General features: G+C 32.8%; 1 long non-coding RNA gene across 1 annotated transcript; it reads left to right on the forward strand.

Annotated features, from left to right (window-relative positions):
• Nucleotides 1-15,959: 15,959 nt before the first annotated feature.
• Nucleotides 15,960-16,239, forward strand: LOC105139964 (uncharacterized). The gene is made up of 2 exons (XR_845096.1): nucleotides 15,960-16,003; nucleotides 16,120-16,239. It is a non-coding gene; the product is annotated as an uncharacterized LOC105139964 (long non-coding RNA).
• Nucleotides 16,240-18,252: the final 2,013 nt, after the last annotated feature.

The following is an 18,252-nucleotide window of genomic DNA, read 5'->3' on the forward strand; positions in this document are numbered from 1 at the left end:
ACATTTACCACAAATTAAATGTATCTTATATTATTAGATATATTATTATAAAACATGTTTTGGTTAAGGAGTTATTGATACTTCAAGTGCAAAATGATGATATAAAACCATGATAAAAATGCACTTTTAAGTACTAATCAACAGGTAAACATCATAGCAATGTATTTGTTTGGTGACGCGAAGCTGTGGTGGAGGACTTGGATCAAAGATGATCTAAATATTGGGCGTCCTAAAATTGAAACTTAGGATCGCTTAAAACAAAAGTTGAAAGAACAGTTCTTGCCGAACTACACGTCTTGGCTGGCTAGAGCAGATTTGAAGAAATTGAAGCAAGACAAATTGGTGAGGGATTACATCAAAGATTTTAGTTTTTTGATCCTAGACATAGAGAACATGTTTGAGGAAGATAAGTTATTTAACTTCATGTCGGGTTTACAGCTTTGGGCATAGGCTGAGTTGCGAAGGCAAAATGTCAAAGACTTACCATATGTCGTTGCTGCTACAGATAGTTTGGTCGATTTTAAGACAATGATGCGAGATGGTTCTGTTGTTGTCCCCTCGAGATTCAGTACTAAGGATAAAAGGGATGAAAAGAGAAAGAAAAAGAAGTTTGGTTGGGGAGGATATAAGCCTGGGATTAATAAGGGAAAAAGGCAAACAGGCTAATGTACAACAAAGTAGAGACCCTAGTAAGTTGAATGCAGGTTGTTTCATTTACAGTGGATTACACTATGCAAGAGAATGCTCGAAGAAGGAAAGGTCGAATGCAATTCTTGTGGGTGATAGTGAACAAGAGGAGACAGTCACGCACATCAACCCAATGTGTGTACTAAATTGTTTAGTTGCTGAAATGTAGGATTCGGTGGCTGAATCCAGCCTTGTCGAAACTGACTTAGCACAAATTGATGTGCTGCGAAGTTGGGTGCTGTGGATTCTCTAATGTATGTTAAAATTAGAGTTAATGATAGGGAGATAATTGTTATGTTGGATTCTGGTGCTACGAATACATTTGTTGCCGACAGGTTGGTGACGTAGCTTGGGCTGCGTTTAAGTAACAACCAGACTTCGATAAAGACAATGAATGCTAAGGTGTAGCGGATACTAGGCATGGCCTATGGCGTGCCTATGGTGCTAGATAAGTTGCAGGGAAAGCAGGATTTGTTGGTGGTGACGCTTGATGATTTTGATGTCATTCTTGGCTTAGATTTTCTAAAGAGAGCCAAGATTATGTTGATGCCTCATCTGGATGGAATTTTACTTACGAATGAGGTAATTCCTTGTTTTGTCCGTTGTCATAAGGCAATGGTGGCTGAAAGTCGAAAGGAGAGAAATAGCTTGGTTTCAACCATTGCGATCAGTAAGGCCTTGAAGAAAGGTGATGAAGTGTTCTTAGTAGTAACTGTGCCTGAGTCGTCAAAACAGGTTGGGTCAATGCCTAAAGTTATTGCTAGGCTGTTGGAGAGGTATAGAGATGTAATGCCTCCAGAGTCGCTGAAAAAGCTTTCACCAAGGCAGCCTATTGATCACAAGATAGAACTTGTGCCTAGTGCGACACCACCGTCGCAGCCTTCCTATCTCATGTCGCCAAGGGAATTGGGTGAATTGAGAAAGCAATTGATGGAATTGATTGATGCAGGTTTTGTTCGACCTTCAAAAGCTCCATACGGTGCTCCTGTTCTATTTCAGAAGAAGAAAGATGTTAGCTTGCATATGTGTGTGGATTATCACGCATTGAACAAGGTAACGATCAAGAACAAATACCCTGTGCCGCTGATTCAAGACTTACTCGACAGATTGAGTAGGGCTTCTGTTTTTACAAAGCTGGACTTGAGGTCTGGATACTAGCAAGTTAGAGTTGCTGAGGGGGATGAGCATAAGACAACTTATGTGACAAGGTATGGATAATACGAGTTTACAGTTATGCCATTTGGCTTAACCAACGCTCCAACTACTTTTTTTAATTTAATGAATGATGTTCTTTATGAGTATTTGGATGAGTTTATGGTTGTCTATCTAGACAATATTGTTATTTTTAGTTGATGTATGGATGAACATGTTGTGCACTTGGATAAAGTGTTACGTAGACTAAAAGAACATGAACTATTTGTGAAGGAGAAATGTGAGTTTGCTTGTTCTGAGATCACATTCTTGGGGCATTTGGTGAGTTTTGGGCAGGTTGGGATCGATCCGAAGAAGGTACAGGCTATATGGGATAGGGCAGCCTTATCGACGGTGATTGAGCTGAGGTCATTTTTGGGCTTATTATCATCGCTTTATAGAGGGTTACAGCAAGAAGGCAGCCCCTTTGTCGGATTTGTTAAAGAAAAATCGACGTTGGGGCTGGTCTAGCGAATGCCAACTCGCACTTGACAAGTTGAAAAGGGTTGTAACGTCTGCTCTAGTACCGAAATTGCTGAATTTTGAGAAATCTTTTCAGGTACATACTGATGCTTCGGACAAGGCAGTATGAAGTGTTCTAGTGCAGGAGGGTCATCTAATGGCTTTCAAGAGTCAAAAGCTAAGCGAGGCAGAACAGAGGTATTCCACACATGATAAAGAAATAGCAGCCATAATGCATTGTCTTGGTGTGTGGAGGGTGTATTTATTAGGGCTGAAGTTTGTAGTGAAGATGGACAATTTGGCTAATATATTCTTCAAAATTAAGAAGTTGTTGTTGCAGCGGTAGGCTAGGTGGCAGGAATTCTTGGCCGAATATGATTTCATGTGGGAACATAAGCGAAGGCAACACAATTAGGTTACAGATGCATTAAGCAAGTGTAAGGTGCTTGCTAGTTTGATTGCAATGGATCATGTAGAATCCGATATGCTGGATCGGTTAAGGTAGGCTGCCTTAGAAGATGCAGCATATGTCAAGTTAGTTGATCTCGTACAAGAGGGGACTATGTGAAAGTATTGGTTGGATGAGGGCCTTCTCTATGCTAAAGGGGATCGAATTTATGTTCCAAGTGGAAAGTTGAGGAAACACTTGCTGGCCGAAACACATGACCCACAGCAAGTAGGTCATCCGAGACGAGAGCACATGTTGGCTCTCTTAGCAGAAATCTATTACTGGCCAAAGATGGAGTTTGATGTAGAGCTTTATGTTAAAACTTACTTGGCTTGTCAGCAGGACAAGGTGTTGAGGCAGAAGGAAGCAGGGTTATTGCAGGTTTTACCGATACCAGAAAGGCCATGGACTTCAGTTTTGATGAACTTTGTAGTGGGGTTTCCAAAAGTCAATGGGATGGATGTTGTTATGGTGATTGTCAACAGGTTTTCGAAGTATATTGTTTTTGTGGCTACACCATCGGTATACACAGCTGAAGTGGATGCTAGTTTGTTTTACAAATATATGGTGAAGTACTTTGGGGTTCCTTCAGATGTGGTTAGCGATTGTGATGTGCGAATCACTTGACGATTCTAGACAGTATTATTTGAGCTAGTGGGAATAAGGCTAAAGTTCTCGACAGCCAATTATTTGCAGATGGATGGAAAAAACGGAGAGAATTAATGCATTGTTAGAGGAGTACCTTCGACACTATATGACTGCAACACAAAGAAACTGGCTTGAGTTGCTTGATAGTGAGCAGTTCAGTTATAATCTCTATAAATAGTCAGCGATGAATTTGAGTTTCGAGTTAGTTTTAAGGGTGCAGCCTTAAACTCTAGTGAAGATAGCGGTCCAGAAGACTAGGGGAAGGTATAACAATTCTCTAATTTATTTATGTCAAATTCATTGAAAAATTGGGAATTTTTTTTTTTTGCATATGCTTTTATATATATATATATATATTAACATCAACAACTAATAAAAATAAATGTTTATTAATATTATGAAAATATACCTTCCAAATATTCTTAAAGGGTCTCAGCGATCTTCCAAAAATTTGGTAGAGTCTCCTCTATAAATTGACCTTCTTAAGTGTCGACATCAACTTAAAATACAATTTATCCTGCATATTTATGATCCAACCATTATAGACTTCTTCAACAGAAATCTGATTTCTCATCACATTATCCACTTTAACTTGTATCTGCACGATTTTCCATTCTACTAGTAGTGTCATATATCTTTTGTCATCACACATAATATCATTAAAACAAGCATATTATAAAGTTATTTACATGCATACTGAAAATTCTTTAATGCCTAGACAAAAGAGATTTAATTAACTAACAAGTGGTATATGACTTAACACTAATTACAAGCCCAAAAGATAACTTAAAATTCTAGTGAACTAAAAAATTACATAATCCACATATCCAAAATATACCTAGTAAGTAACTATCCACAAAAGAAGAAAATCAAGGTTGTTTTGCGGTATGAGAAGGACCTGCAACAAATATAACATAATTTATTTAGTAATACTAATTTAATTTACATGCATGCATACATACATATATATAGTTTACACCCTTTTTTTTCCACCTTGGTCCCCACCTTAATGGAAGTCCAAGTAATCACTAAATTAATCTAGGTATTCCTCAATTCCTAATCAAATTCATTACCACCTTAGCCATTTTACACATGAATGACTAAGTTTTATAACCACACCTTAGTTTCCGTTCTTACGAATGACCAAGTCATTTTTTCATATCACCTTAGCCATGCCTTTGCTAATGGTGAAGTCAATACTATTCACCTTAGCTTTCCACCATTTTGAAAAACTAAGGCAAAATTAATATTCATATCTCCTTAGTTTCTGACCGTTTAAACAACTAAGTCATATACATTATATTTTATATTAATTAATTTTATTCATCAAATAATTCTCTTCATTCTTAACCATGTGCTCTCATCATTCTCTTATAACCATGACACACTGCAGTTCTAATAATTATCAAATGTAAATAACAAAGACAACCCAATCATATATAAGAAAAACAAAAGAACAACTACAATAATTTTACATAGTTAAAAGAGTGAAACACCTACCTGTAACTCTAGGTGTTCGAGCTCGCTTCGCTATGGTTCCAGCCACAAATGCTCCTCCTATTAATATAAGGAAGGTATGCTTGTTACAATATTCATATCCAGAATTTGTAACACGTGTATAGTTTCATTGTCATGTTACATATTTCAACACTATATATGAAATTAGAATTAATAGGTAAAATCAGGGTTGTAATTTTATAGTTGGATACCGTCTTGCACAATTATTTTGTTTTCACAAAAACATATTTGTCCAGTATTACGGAACTTTGTTGCAAGCTGTAATGATATGAAATGATTTGATAAGATTACCACCACCATGACAGTACCTCCCAATAATAAATGCAAAATAAAGACACATTTTCAAAACCCTGAATCAAAGCCTCTAAAGTAATATGTTGTCCTGAAATCAGTAAATAAAATAGCTTCACCAATGTAATTCATACAATTATACAAGCTTTATTACATTCCATGCTCCTCCTCTGTTATTTCAAATGTAACCAGCATTGTTGTTGTTTTTTTTTTTTCATCTTCCATCCTTCATTATTTTGCATCATTATTAACCCGTCCTAACCCAATATATCAATTTCTACAATTTTACATTTTCCCTAAATTCTCTCCTAAAAACCCTAATTCAAGAAATCTAAAAACAATGCATTAATCTATTTCTTTTCACCCAAACTTGTTTAAACAACTTAGAACTCATTACCCAATACTAAAATGAAATTCAAAAGCTAACTTGGTGATGCTTTTTTTCTCCCCTTCAATTTTTCTTCTTTGTCATAGCTTACGACCCCTTTCTCACCCTCCTCCCTCACTTAGTTTTTTTCTTAAATTCTTGCTTGAGGAAGTGATTTGGTGATTTACACTTTTTAAATCCTTGATTCTACACAATTTCTACTCTTTCTTTTAAGGTATTTTTTTTCATGTGTTTTCCCCTCCTTTTCTCTCCCTCGATTTTATCCCTCTGTTTTCATCCCTCTATTACCTCTGTTTCTGGCATCAAAATAAGCGAGAACAAATTGTTGGACTCTGCCAGCTCATCATGTATTTACAAAACTGTCATTGGTGAATTTTATGTTATTTACTATCCGACTATTAGAAATTTTTAAAATATCTTTTTGAACTTGGATTGCCCTAAAATTTTAATCAAATGTAGAATTATATGTTATAAGATTTCTCCTAAAATTTCAATTTGATCTAACGGTCGGATTGAGCATTCTGCTCAAAAGTGTGAAACTATTCAATATGAGAAATATTTTTTTATTTTTATTTTTTTTAGGATTTCATAGAAGGAGTCCAGCCGCGCACAAATTTGCTAGGGAGAGGCAGGAACTCTTCGAACAAGCGCAAGACAATTTGTGAAAGGCAAGCAAGCATATGATGAAATACGCTAATAAGAAGTAGAGACCATTGGAGTTCGATGTTGGTGACAGGGTGTTGTTGAAGTTGACTTCACAAATATTAAAAAAAATAGTTGGGAAAAATCAGCACCGTGGATTAGTGCTAAGGTATGATGGGCCGTTTGAGGTGGTGGGAAGAGTGGGTGCTATTACGTATAGACTGAAGCTACCAGAAAGGCTGAAGATTCATCCTACATTCCATGTTAGCTATCTAAAACCTTTTCACAAAGATCTTAAGGATTCAAAAAGGGGCAGATCACTAAGGGCTCCACCTACGATTCAGAAGCAATTTGGGTGGGGAATCATGAAGATTTTAGACCATATGAGACTTGGTTAGCATAAGAAAAATCGACGGACAGAATTTCTTGTGAAATGAGAAGATGATTAGGAGGTTTCGTGGGACAAAGAAACTTACTTGTGGCAATTTGAAGACTTGGTGCAGGATTATCTCATTACCGATCCGACGAAGGCGTCGACTCCTTCTGGTAGAGGTGGTTTGTCATAGCCTTAGGCGCAAGGGAGCGCCAACGTTTCGTTGCTAGGCAATGGCATCATGCAAGTGCAGAGGCAATATGACTAGGTAGTGCAAATTTCAACAACGAGTATAACGGGTGCGTGCGAACAGTGGGTTTATGCTTCGCACCATGCTGGACTTAGACGATAGACTGTCTAAGTCATCTTGAGTTGCATATGAGGGCTGGCGGCTGGGTAAATTAGTTTGGGCAGTTTGGTTTGTTGGATGTCAGACCAAGAAAGTTACTTGTGGACAGTTACGAGGCTGTTATGAGGCAGTTGGCTATCTTTGAAATATGTTGTCTAGAGGGAGTTAATATGTCAAGGGCCAGCTTTATGTGTAACTTTCATTGTATGTATGTGTATTATATAGGGCCTAAATATGTGTAGCATGCTAATTTGGATTGTGCATAGCATACACACATTGTTATTGTGTATTTCTTTATTGGTGAATTAATAAAGGTTGAGTTAGTTCCCGTAGATTGCTTGTGTTGTTATTGTGCTATGTTTGATCTTTAATTTGTGTTCTTAATTGCTGAAATTGGTAAGAGTTGTAGGGAAAACCTCTGGGTATGCGAAAAACTAAGACTTTAGGCAAAAATAAATGGATTGGAAGAAAGACTAAGTCTAATAACGGGACTAAACTACCGTACTAGGATTAAGATCGCAACAAAAATTTTATCCCTGTGACAATATCCATCATGCTTCCATTGAAATATAGGACATCTAAACACAAAGGAAAAGAGAAACTCGTTGGATTTACAAGGGCTTACTCTGTTTGATGATGTGATCAAAGCAGATGCAGAATTTAAGTGTGAGACTGTGAACAACAGATGGGAGTCTTGGGGACCATCTTTTGACCCTTAAAGGGAAATGATTGTGCACGTTTCATAACACAGTCAACATCCTATCTGGTAATACCTTCTGAAGCCATATTCTTAATTTTCTTCTTTTTAATGAGTATGAGGTCATCGATTGCCAAACTTTTGATACTCTGTCCTGTGTGTTCCTTCCTATGTTTCAAGCGTGCTCTCAAGTCCATGTTTCAGTGTAACTCGTTTTAAGCCTCCTACTCCCAAAGTTGCACTCTATTCTGTTCCTTTTCATGCCATGCCTCTCTGGAAGTGTATTTTGCTTGGACGAATGTCCATGAACGTTGCAGAATCATCGGTGTGCTGAAGCAAATTGTACAGTAGAAAATTTACTATAATTAATTTTTCAGCAATCATTGCTTTTAACTTTATGACAGAAAATAATTTAAAGATCTGAAAATCCAAACGAGGTCACTTGTATTCCAGGAATTACAACCATCACACATACAGCTGAAGCATGGTTCACAACCAGTACTTGCTACATTCAATGATCTACACTTCAGCCATGAATCTCATGGTTTGACATTGAAGAATGTCAAGAATCTGTGAGGAATGCCCGAAGTCCTTGGCCAGTAAGGATCTAAAGATGAGTTTAATCAGGTGCAATTCATAATCTTTGTAATCCTTTGGGTTTAGAATTACCAACTCATTTTTTTAGAGGAGGGGTCTGGAGAGAGGGTTAACATATAAAATAAATTGTTTACATTTTCAATACATCTTGAATTCAGAACATTATGGATTTATGCATCTTATGATGTTTGTACTCACAAGCGTCGATCGAATAGCATGAATGATGCAATTACTTGAAGCAATGACATTCAAATAAGATAATGCGATGTGACTGCCCTTCCAGGACAAATTAGCAGTAAATGATCATTGAAACAAGCTATCTTCCATTTTCAGGATCTGTACTGCTACTGATTTCTTGATTTCTCTCTTTAATTGATTGCTTCCTTGTGTTAACTGAAATCAAAATAAAAGAAATGGTCAGCAGTCCCTAAATCAAGCTGAATTTGTATGTTCTTGTTTCTATGTAAAACCAAAATAACCCTTTCATAATGAACCAAGTTGGAAGCTGCAGGGAGAAAAAATAAATTCCAAAGCCAGGAAGATCTTAAGACGCCGGTTTGATTTGGTAGTGGATCACATCAAATCAGAGAGAAGATACTGTGTTGGTTGGTGACAGAAGAAGAGAAAGCACAGTCCAACAAAAGCAAAGACTCTCTTTAGCTATTACAGGGTTGTGCTCCCTCTCTTCTGTCAGCATGCATAACCTCACACCTCTTCTCTTCTTCTCTCCCTCTCTCATTCAAGCCCTAGACGCCTTGCTCTTCATCATCTGCCATTAAAGACATTGACATGTTAGCTTGGCATGTATTCTATGACTATCGTATCTGTCTGTATTTTGTATATTTATATAATAAAGGAAGGAGTCGCTTGTCACAGACCATATATAGTAACTCCATGTATACATTTACAAACCAATGAATTTCTTGTCCCTTTCACGGCATGTGCGCTTATATCCAGTACTAGTATTATTATACAGTGTTTGTAACATATAGAGAAGCAAGCAATATCACTAACCTTAATAAGCTGTTGAAGACTTCCTTGGCTGAACAACAGAGAGAGAGGGAGATCTTGAAAATTGAAAAGATTGAAAATGTATAACTTTAAGGATCGGGACATCTACTTGTGAATGTTTAGTTTAACATTGGAAAACATGTATATATTCGTATGGTATCTTCAAACATGATATACGTGCAGCTGACTCTTCTTTTGAAATGTTTCTTCTCTAAACAGCAACCACTTTTCAACGAAACAAACAGACGAAACCCACAACGAAAAATCTAAAACAACAAAAAGTTAATGAAAATGATAAGCATAGAGAGGGAATGAAGATGACATCCACCAGCAAGTGTGTGTGACATGAATGTGTATTCATGCCCCCCCTCTCCTTTTATAGCCATAGGGACTGACTTGGTAACCGCTAATTACCCCCATTAGCATAAGCCAAACACCGGCTAACCACGGTAGATTACTGATGCTTGAGAATGAAGATGGTGAATGAGACATCTTTTATTTTGTTTATTTTTTATTTCATTTTTTGGTTTTCTTCACCTGGCATACACTTTCTACACTAATGTGTTTTTTTTTTTTTTTTTTAAGAAAAGAAAGGTTCACTGTCACGTTTATTGAAATGGTAAATACATAAATAGTAAAAGCATTTTGCTAAATATTCTTGCATTTACTCTGTCTTAGTCATGTAAGGTTGGCAAGTATCGTATAATTAGCAATCTCAGTCATAAAAGTATTGCCAAATCTAGGAGGTTATTGTGACCAGCTACAGCATGCAGATCAAAGAAAGGGACTCATAATACAGAAACCGTGAACGAGGAGGTTATCGTTGCATCACGCGTGCCTAACCCAGGAGGTTTTCTTTCTTTCTTTTTTGCTCTTCTTCATTTTGGCACGTACTACACGTTCATGGCAATGACAGAGATCTTGAGCGGTCCCATCTTAGCAAACATTTGACCGATCTAATTTGAATGGTTACGTTTTTTCTTAGCTCCAAGAAAGACGAAGGTGTTCAGTGCTCTTTTGATGAAACTGAAATCGCTTTGTTTGGAGACAAGAACATTGGAATGCATTCGTCAATATCATAGAGTATTTGTCAAATCCACCATCATATCCGCTAGCTTTAAAGCTAAGAGGATCATAGAGGTAGAAAAGAGCTCGATTAGAAGTCTATTGGCTCAAGCAAGACTAGAGCAAGCTATATTTTATTTAAGTATAATATGTAATGATGCCAAATAAGATTGTTAAAATAGTGATTTTGATTAGTATAAAAAATACAATACAAATTTGGATAGTAAAAATAGATTGTAAAATCATAAAATTAATCATAAGGAATTTTAAAATACATTAACAAAAAATTCATACTTCAAAGAAAAATTTATACATAGTTCAAGCATCTTAAAATACATGCTTCAAATAAAATTCATACATAATTTAAATAATTTTTTATTAGCTAATAATTAACAAACTTAAAATATACAATCTGCTGGTGTATCATATAAACTAAAACCAGCTTTAGTGCCTTCATCTTCCTCATTATTTCCTAGATATTCATCAATATCAATACCATCAAGAGGATTATTAGTGTCACTACTAGTACCAACACTAATATTATGAACATTAGTGCTACTACTAGTACCAATACCAATATTATCAATTTGAATCTCCAAATCATCTTCAGTACTATGACTCTCCATTTCAACATTATTAGGAATTTCTTCTTCATCACTTTCATTTTCATTATCATTTTTTCTTCATTGCCAATAGCACCAAGTAAATTAATATTCGAATGTTTTTCTCTCTTGGTTATCCAATCATCATCTGATAAAAGATCATCTTCTACACCAAAATTATCAGCTTGCTTTTTAACTTAATTATTACAAATACTAAGTCATTCATTTTTCGTTGATGCAACCGATTTCTTCGTTTTGTATGAACCTAAATAAACAATTCAAATTTATAAGATTTTTATCAAATATTTTAACATTTAAAATAATAAAATAAAAAACTCATCATTTCAAATGCACTCCAATTACGCTCACATTCATATGAAGTACAAGTCAAGGTTAGAACTCGAATTGCAAACCTTTGTAATTTTGGACATTAATCCCCATAAGAATCCCATTATTGAGCTGGAGTTTTTTGATCTCTTATTGTCTTGGCAGCCTCAATGCCAAACAACCCTTTTGCATCCTTGAATGATTCAAGTTGCAAGTCAATTTTGCACCTTTCACTTGTATTAGGAATCATCCTTTCTAAGCATTAATATAATCCAATTTTAATTGGCATTAACCTTAAAATTAAGATTATGACGATAACGAGGATTCAAATAATAAGATGCTGCATGTAAAGGCCTGTGAAGTTGAAGTTCCCATCTTGTATCAACAATATTCCATATAGGTATATAACTATATAAAAAGAAACAATAAAAATAGTATTACAATTTACAAATATCTTAATTAAAAGTATCTATAAAGATATTCATATTAATAAATGATAATATTTGAAATAAACTTGTATCTTCTCTTTTGCTTCATCCATTACTTTATATATAAAACTCATAGCTGGTTTCTCATCTAAATCAACTAATTGAAGAACTTTAATTAAAGAATACCCTGTCTTAATACATACAGTGACATCATGCCAAAACCTGCTGTCCAAAACACAATTTTGAATTCGTTTCCCTTCTTATATTCTTGCAAACCTACAAGAACTCCATTATTTGAAGTAAACATAGTCATCAGCTGTATTTTATGATCATTCAAATATCTCAGAGTCAAATATGTAGTAGCAAACCGAGTGAAAGCAGGTCTAATCAAATCCCTTCCTTTCATAAAGTGCTTTAGCATGGAAATAAGAATGGTTCTTGAATAAATATATGAAGTGATTTTCCTCCCCTTGGCAATGGTTACTTGATGAACCTCTAACTTCTTACAATATCAAGTCAAAATCTTCCAAAACAAACTCTTTCTTTTTTCCATCAATAATTGTCCCGCTGCCTTATAATTTACAACATTATTGGTGACTACTTGGACAATATTTTCCTCCCCAATCCTCTCCACAATAGCATCTAACATTTCAAATATCTTATCAGCAGTCTTGGACATATTAGAAATATCGACTGATGACAAAAAAACTATCCCTTTAGGACTATTAACCAAAAAGTTACAAATACAACGTCTTTTTTTATCTGTCCATCCATCAAACATTATTGAATAACCTATTTTTTTTTCATTCTAGCTTATAATCCTCAAGCAATGTCATTGTTTGATCCACTTTCTACTTCAAATACTTTTCTTTAATATCATGGTTCATACAAACTTAGGGTTTTTTGCACAATTAAATGGAATTGCACTAGTGCAGAAAAACCTTGCAATTTGTCGGCATGCTTCTTCTCTAATATCCTTTTTTAGTAATTGATTTAGGGTTGTTTGTCTATGATTAGTACTCCACTCCCACCAACTACTCCATTTCCTTTGTCCTTGGAGCTAATTTCTTTTATTTCATCATCATCATTTACACTATATTGATGGGACTTTCTTTTCTTTTCATTTGCTTCTAGATTTTTTACCAAAACACTCAAAATCATTTGCTTAACATATTCTGGAACTTATTGACATGGCTCAAATATTCTTACGAGTACAAGCCAAATGTTATTTGAAATGAAAAACACCTCCACTGATAATTTTTTTACAATACTTACACTGAACTTTTCTAGAATTCTTATCAATATCTATACCATGTTTCCATCCCACATCAAGTCTAATATCAGAAGAATTTTCTCTAGATGTCATAAGTTCAAGTGTTCAACAATTCAAGAATCAACTCAAATCAACCCTGTAATCAATCCAAATATTTTATGATTGTAATTAACTTTTTGTTATACATAACAATTCAAAAAATTATGGAATCCTAAAATCATTCCATCATTCCACAGTATAAATGGATAGCCCATAGCCCCACACTCTACAAAGCAAAAAACATGATTTAACGATTTTAATTTTCACCTGATTAATTCAATTCAATTCATTCCAATTAATTTAGTCCTATAATACTGAAATGACATTCAATTCAGTCAAATTTAATAATTTTCAGTCTAATTTTTACCTCATTAATTCAGTCCAATTCAACACTTTTCATTTCAATTTTCACCCCATTAATTCAATTCAATTCAGTCCTATAATACTGAAATGGCATTCAATTCAGTCAAATTCAACAATTTGCAGTCCAATTTTCACCCTATTAATTTAGTCCTATAATAGTAAAATGACATTAAATTCTGTCCAATTTAACACTTTTCGGTCCAATTTTCACCTCATTAATTCAATTCAATTAATTTAGTCTTATAATACTGAAATGACATTCAATTTTGTCCAATTCAATAGTTTTCAATCCAATTTTCACACGATTAATTCAATCCAATTAATTCAATCAAGATATATACTATGGCATTCAATTTAACAATTTTCAGTCCATTCAATTTTTACCCTTTCAATTCAATCCATCCAATTTTCACAAGATCAATTGCATTCAATTCAATTTAACATTATACATATATAAATTACAGGACCAGGAAAAATCAAAATTGTAATTAATAATTACAGGGTAACGGCTAATAGGGCAAAATCAAAATCTATTATAGGGGAATATACAATTATGATTTATGGGGTAAAATCAATTACTGCAGTGATGATGATAAAGGCAAAATCAACTTACGGTGAAGAGTCGTTAATGATGATGGCTGAACGGCTGCTAGTGAAGAGGCCCGATGTCGCTCGCTGCTATTGATGAAGAGGAAGTTGTTAGTTATTGAAAATGGGAAAGAAAGGAAATCCTTACCGGCGTGCCACTGTTAATGAAGATTGAAGAGGAAGCTTGAAACTGTGAACTATTGAGGAGATCGTCGTCGTTGTTAAAATCATGATAAATAGAAAAGGAAGTTGCGACCGTGAGCACTAAGGAAAGAGAAGGAGTGAAGACTGGACCGTGACCGCTTTTCTAGAGATCACCATCTCAGTTTTTGTGGTTGTCAGTGCCTGTTTGGTTAATTAGAGAAGGGGATTAGGGATTAGCCAATTAGGTATTTGTTTGGTTGGAAAAAAGAAAGAGTTTTTTGTGAGTTGTGAAGAGTGACCTGATTCCCTGAAGACAGCATGGCGTGAGTCGCGTGACTATGCATTTCCACACCCAATAGGCACCTGACAGCTGGACCATGGGGGGATTTTGTTTCAACGCATCATTTTGTTACAATCACAAAATTGATCCTGAAATCGTGCTTTTGTGCAATTTCATCCGATTTTAGCGATTTCACCCTATTTTAACCCGATTTCACCCATTTTTTATTTTTTTCATGCGATTCAACACGTAAATCATGCTCTTACTTGTAAAATCATACGATTTTACGAGTCAAAATGTGATTTTAACAACATTTTAATATAGCTGAGAAATTATAGATGTCTTATATATGCTTACCGAGACATATTAAAGGATAGAAAAAGCTCCCCCTCTTCGAGCTTCATTGCTTTTTAAGCTTTATTTATATACCAACTAGAAACATGGCCCAGGTAAATTATTTTTGCATAAAAAATATTAAAAGAAGTTAAGATTAGGTATTTCGCAAAACTATATCTAAAAGTATTGAGTCTATTTGTAACGCCTCACCAAAAAGTTATTTTTATAATAATAATAATAACAATAAACTTGTATGATCTAATTTTAAATAGGTTTGGCTGTAACATCAAACCCGGAGCTTTGGGTATGGATCTAGCTGCAAGGTCGTGTTATAAAAATATAATAATTAAAAGGAAAAAAATTAATATTATAGAATGAAATTTAAAAAAATTAATTAAAAATTAAAAAAAAAACAATAAAGCGAAGCATTATTTCAATGAATAGTGCTTTGTAAGGAGGGGTATAGTAAAACAAATCATAAAGTTTAATTTTTAATTAAATCGATATTAAAAGAAAAAATTGAAAGAAAAAAACTACTTCAGAAAAAGAAAAAAAAAACTGAATCAACAGGTTTAACTCGCCAAATCAGGTTAACCCATCAATCAGGTTAACCCATCAAACCTGAGATCCATGTCATGAGAGTGTAATGACTAAATAGAAAAAAAAAATGTTAATAAACTAAATTAAACAAAAAATAATAATTAAAAAGAAAAAAATAAAGGAAAAAAAACTATAAGAAGAAAAAACTCATGAAAAAAAAAAGAAAAAATTTGAATTAACTGGATTAACCCATCAAATTAGGTTAACTCATCAAACCTAAAATCCATGTCATGCAAATTTGATAACTCAATAGAAAAAAACTTAATATTAACAAACTAAATTAAAAAAAACTAATTAAAAAAAAATTAAAAGCATTAGCCTTTTCATTATGAACTGCATTGTGCAGTCCATAATAAAAGAGTGATGCCTTCTAGTTATAGTTAATTATAATATTAAAAGAAAAGGTTAGAAGAAAAAAATTAATAAAGAAAAAGAAAAGAATCTGAATCAACTAGGTTAACCCACTTAATTAAGTTAACCCATCAAACCTAAGATTCGTGTCATGAGAATATGATAATTAAATAGAAAAAAAATTAATATTAATGAACTAAATTAAACAAAAAATGATTAATTAAAAATAAAAAAAATAAAGGAAAAAAACCTACATGAAGAAAAAGACTCCTGAAGAAAAAGAAAAAGAAATCTGAATTAACTGGGTTAACACGTCAAACCAGGTTAACCCGTAAAACCTAGGATCCATGCCATCAAAGTTTGATAATAAAATAGAAAAAAATTTAATATTAACAAACTAAATTTAATATGAATCAACTAGTTTAACCCACCAAATCAGGTTAACTAGTCAAACCTGAGATTCGTGTCATGTGAGTCTGATAACTAAATAGAAATAAATTAATATTAATGAAATAAATTAAACAAAAAAAATAATTAAAAAAACAAAGGAAACAAACTCTACATGAAAAAAAACTAATAAAGAAAAAGAAAAAAAATCTAAATTAACTGGGTTAACTTGTCAAACTTGAGATTCATATCATGAAAGTTTGATAACTAATAGAAAAAACATTTAATATTAACAAACTAAATTTTTAAAAAATTAATTAAAAATAAAAAAAAAAGGAAAAAGAAAAAAAAACTACTAAACAAAAAAAAATATTAATTTAAAATAAAGAAAGGAAAAACAACCTACATAAAGAGAAAAAATAATGAAGAAAAAGAAAAAAAATATGAATTAATTGGGTTAATCCTTCAAATCAGGTTAACCTGTCAAACATGGGATTTATGTCATAAAAGTTTAATAACTCAATAAAAAAAATTTAATATTAACAAACTAAATTTAAAATAATAATTAAAAACAAAAAAAACAAAAAAAACTACTACTAAACAAAAAAAGATTAATTTAAAAGAAAAAACAAAGAAAAAAAACATAAATGAAGAAAAACATAATAAAGAAAAGGAAAAAAATCTAAATTAACTCGGATGACCCTTCAAGTTAACCCATCAAACTTGGGTTCGTATCATGAAAGTTTGATAACTAATAAGAAAAAAAACATTTACGAGTTAACTCATAATTAGTTGGGTTAACCCGTCAAACCTGAGATCCGTGTTATGAACGTTCAATAATTAAATAAAAAAAATTAAACAATAACAAACCAAATTAAACAAAAAAATTAATTAAAAAGAAAAACAAAAAAAAAACTTGAGTTAACAAGTCAAACCTGAAATCCATGTCATGAAAGTTTAATAACTAAATAGAAAAAAAATTTAACATTAACAAACTAAATTAAAAAAAAAATAATTAAAAAAAATGCTCAGCCTTTTCACTATGGGTTAATTACAATATTAAAATAAGAAATTGAAAGGAAAAAACTAATAAAGAAAAAAATATGAATCAACTATAATAATTAAAAACAAAAAAAACAAAAAAAACTACTACTAAACAATAAAAATGCAGATAAGTTTGGACAAAAAAAGATTAATTTAAAAGAAAAAACAAAGAAAAAAAACATAAATGAAGAAAAACATAATAAAGAAAAGGAAAAAAATCTAAATTAACTCGGATGACCCTTCAAGTTAACCCATCAAACTTGGGTTCGTATCATGAAAGTTTGATAACTAATAAGAAAAAAAACATTTACGAGTTAACTCATAATTAGTTGGGTTAACCCGTCAAACCTGAGATCCGTGTTATGAACGTTCAATAATTAAATAAAAAAAATTAAACAATAACAAACCAAATTAAACAAAAAAATTAATTAAAAAGAAAAACAAAAAAAAAACTTGAGTTAACAAGTCAAACCTGAAATCCATGTCATGAAAGTTTAATAACTAAATAGAAAAAAAATTTAACATTAACAAACTAAATTAAAAAAAAAATAATTAAAAAAAATGCTCAGCCTTTTCACTATGGGTTAATTACAATATTAAAATAAGAAATTGAAAGGAAAAAACTAATAAAGAAAAAAATATGAATCAACTAGTTTAACCCACCAAATCAGGTTAACTAGTCAAACCTGAGATTCGTGTCATGTGAGTCTGATAACTAAATAGAAATAAATTAATATTAATGAAATAAATTAAACAAAAAAATATAAATGAAGAAAAACATAATAAAGAAAAGGAAAAAAATCTAAATTAACTCGGATGACCCTTCAAGTTAACCCATCAAACTTGGGTTCGTATCATGAAAGTTTGATAACTAATAAGAAAAAAAACATTTACGAGTTAACTCATAATTAGTTGGGTTAACCCGTCAAACCTGAGATCCGTGTTATGAACGTTCAATAATTAAATAAAAAAAATTAAACAATAACAAACCAAATTAAACAAAAAAATTAATTAAAAAGAAAAACAAAAAAAAAACTTGAGTTAACAAGTCAAACCTGAAATCCATGTCATGAAAGTTTAATAACTAAATAGAAAAAAAATTTAACATTAACAAACTAAATTA

This window comes from Populus euphratica, unplaced genomic scaffold, assembly GCF_000495115.2.
Source record: "Populus euphratica unplaced genomic scaffold, PopEup_1.0 scaffold113.1, whole genome shotgun sequence".
Classification (NCBI taxonomy): Eukaryota; Viridiplantae; Streptophyta; class Magnoliopsida; order Malpighiales; family Salicaceae; genus Populus; species Populus euphratica.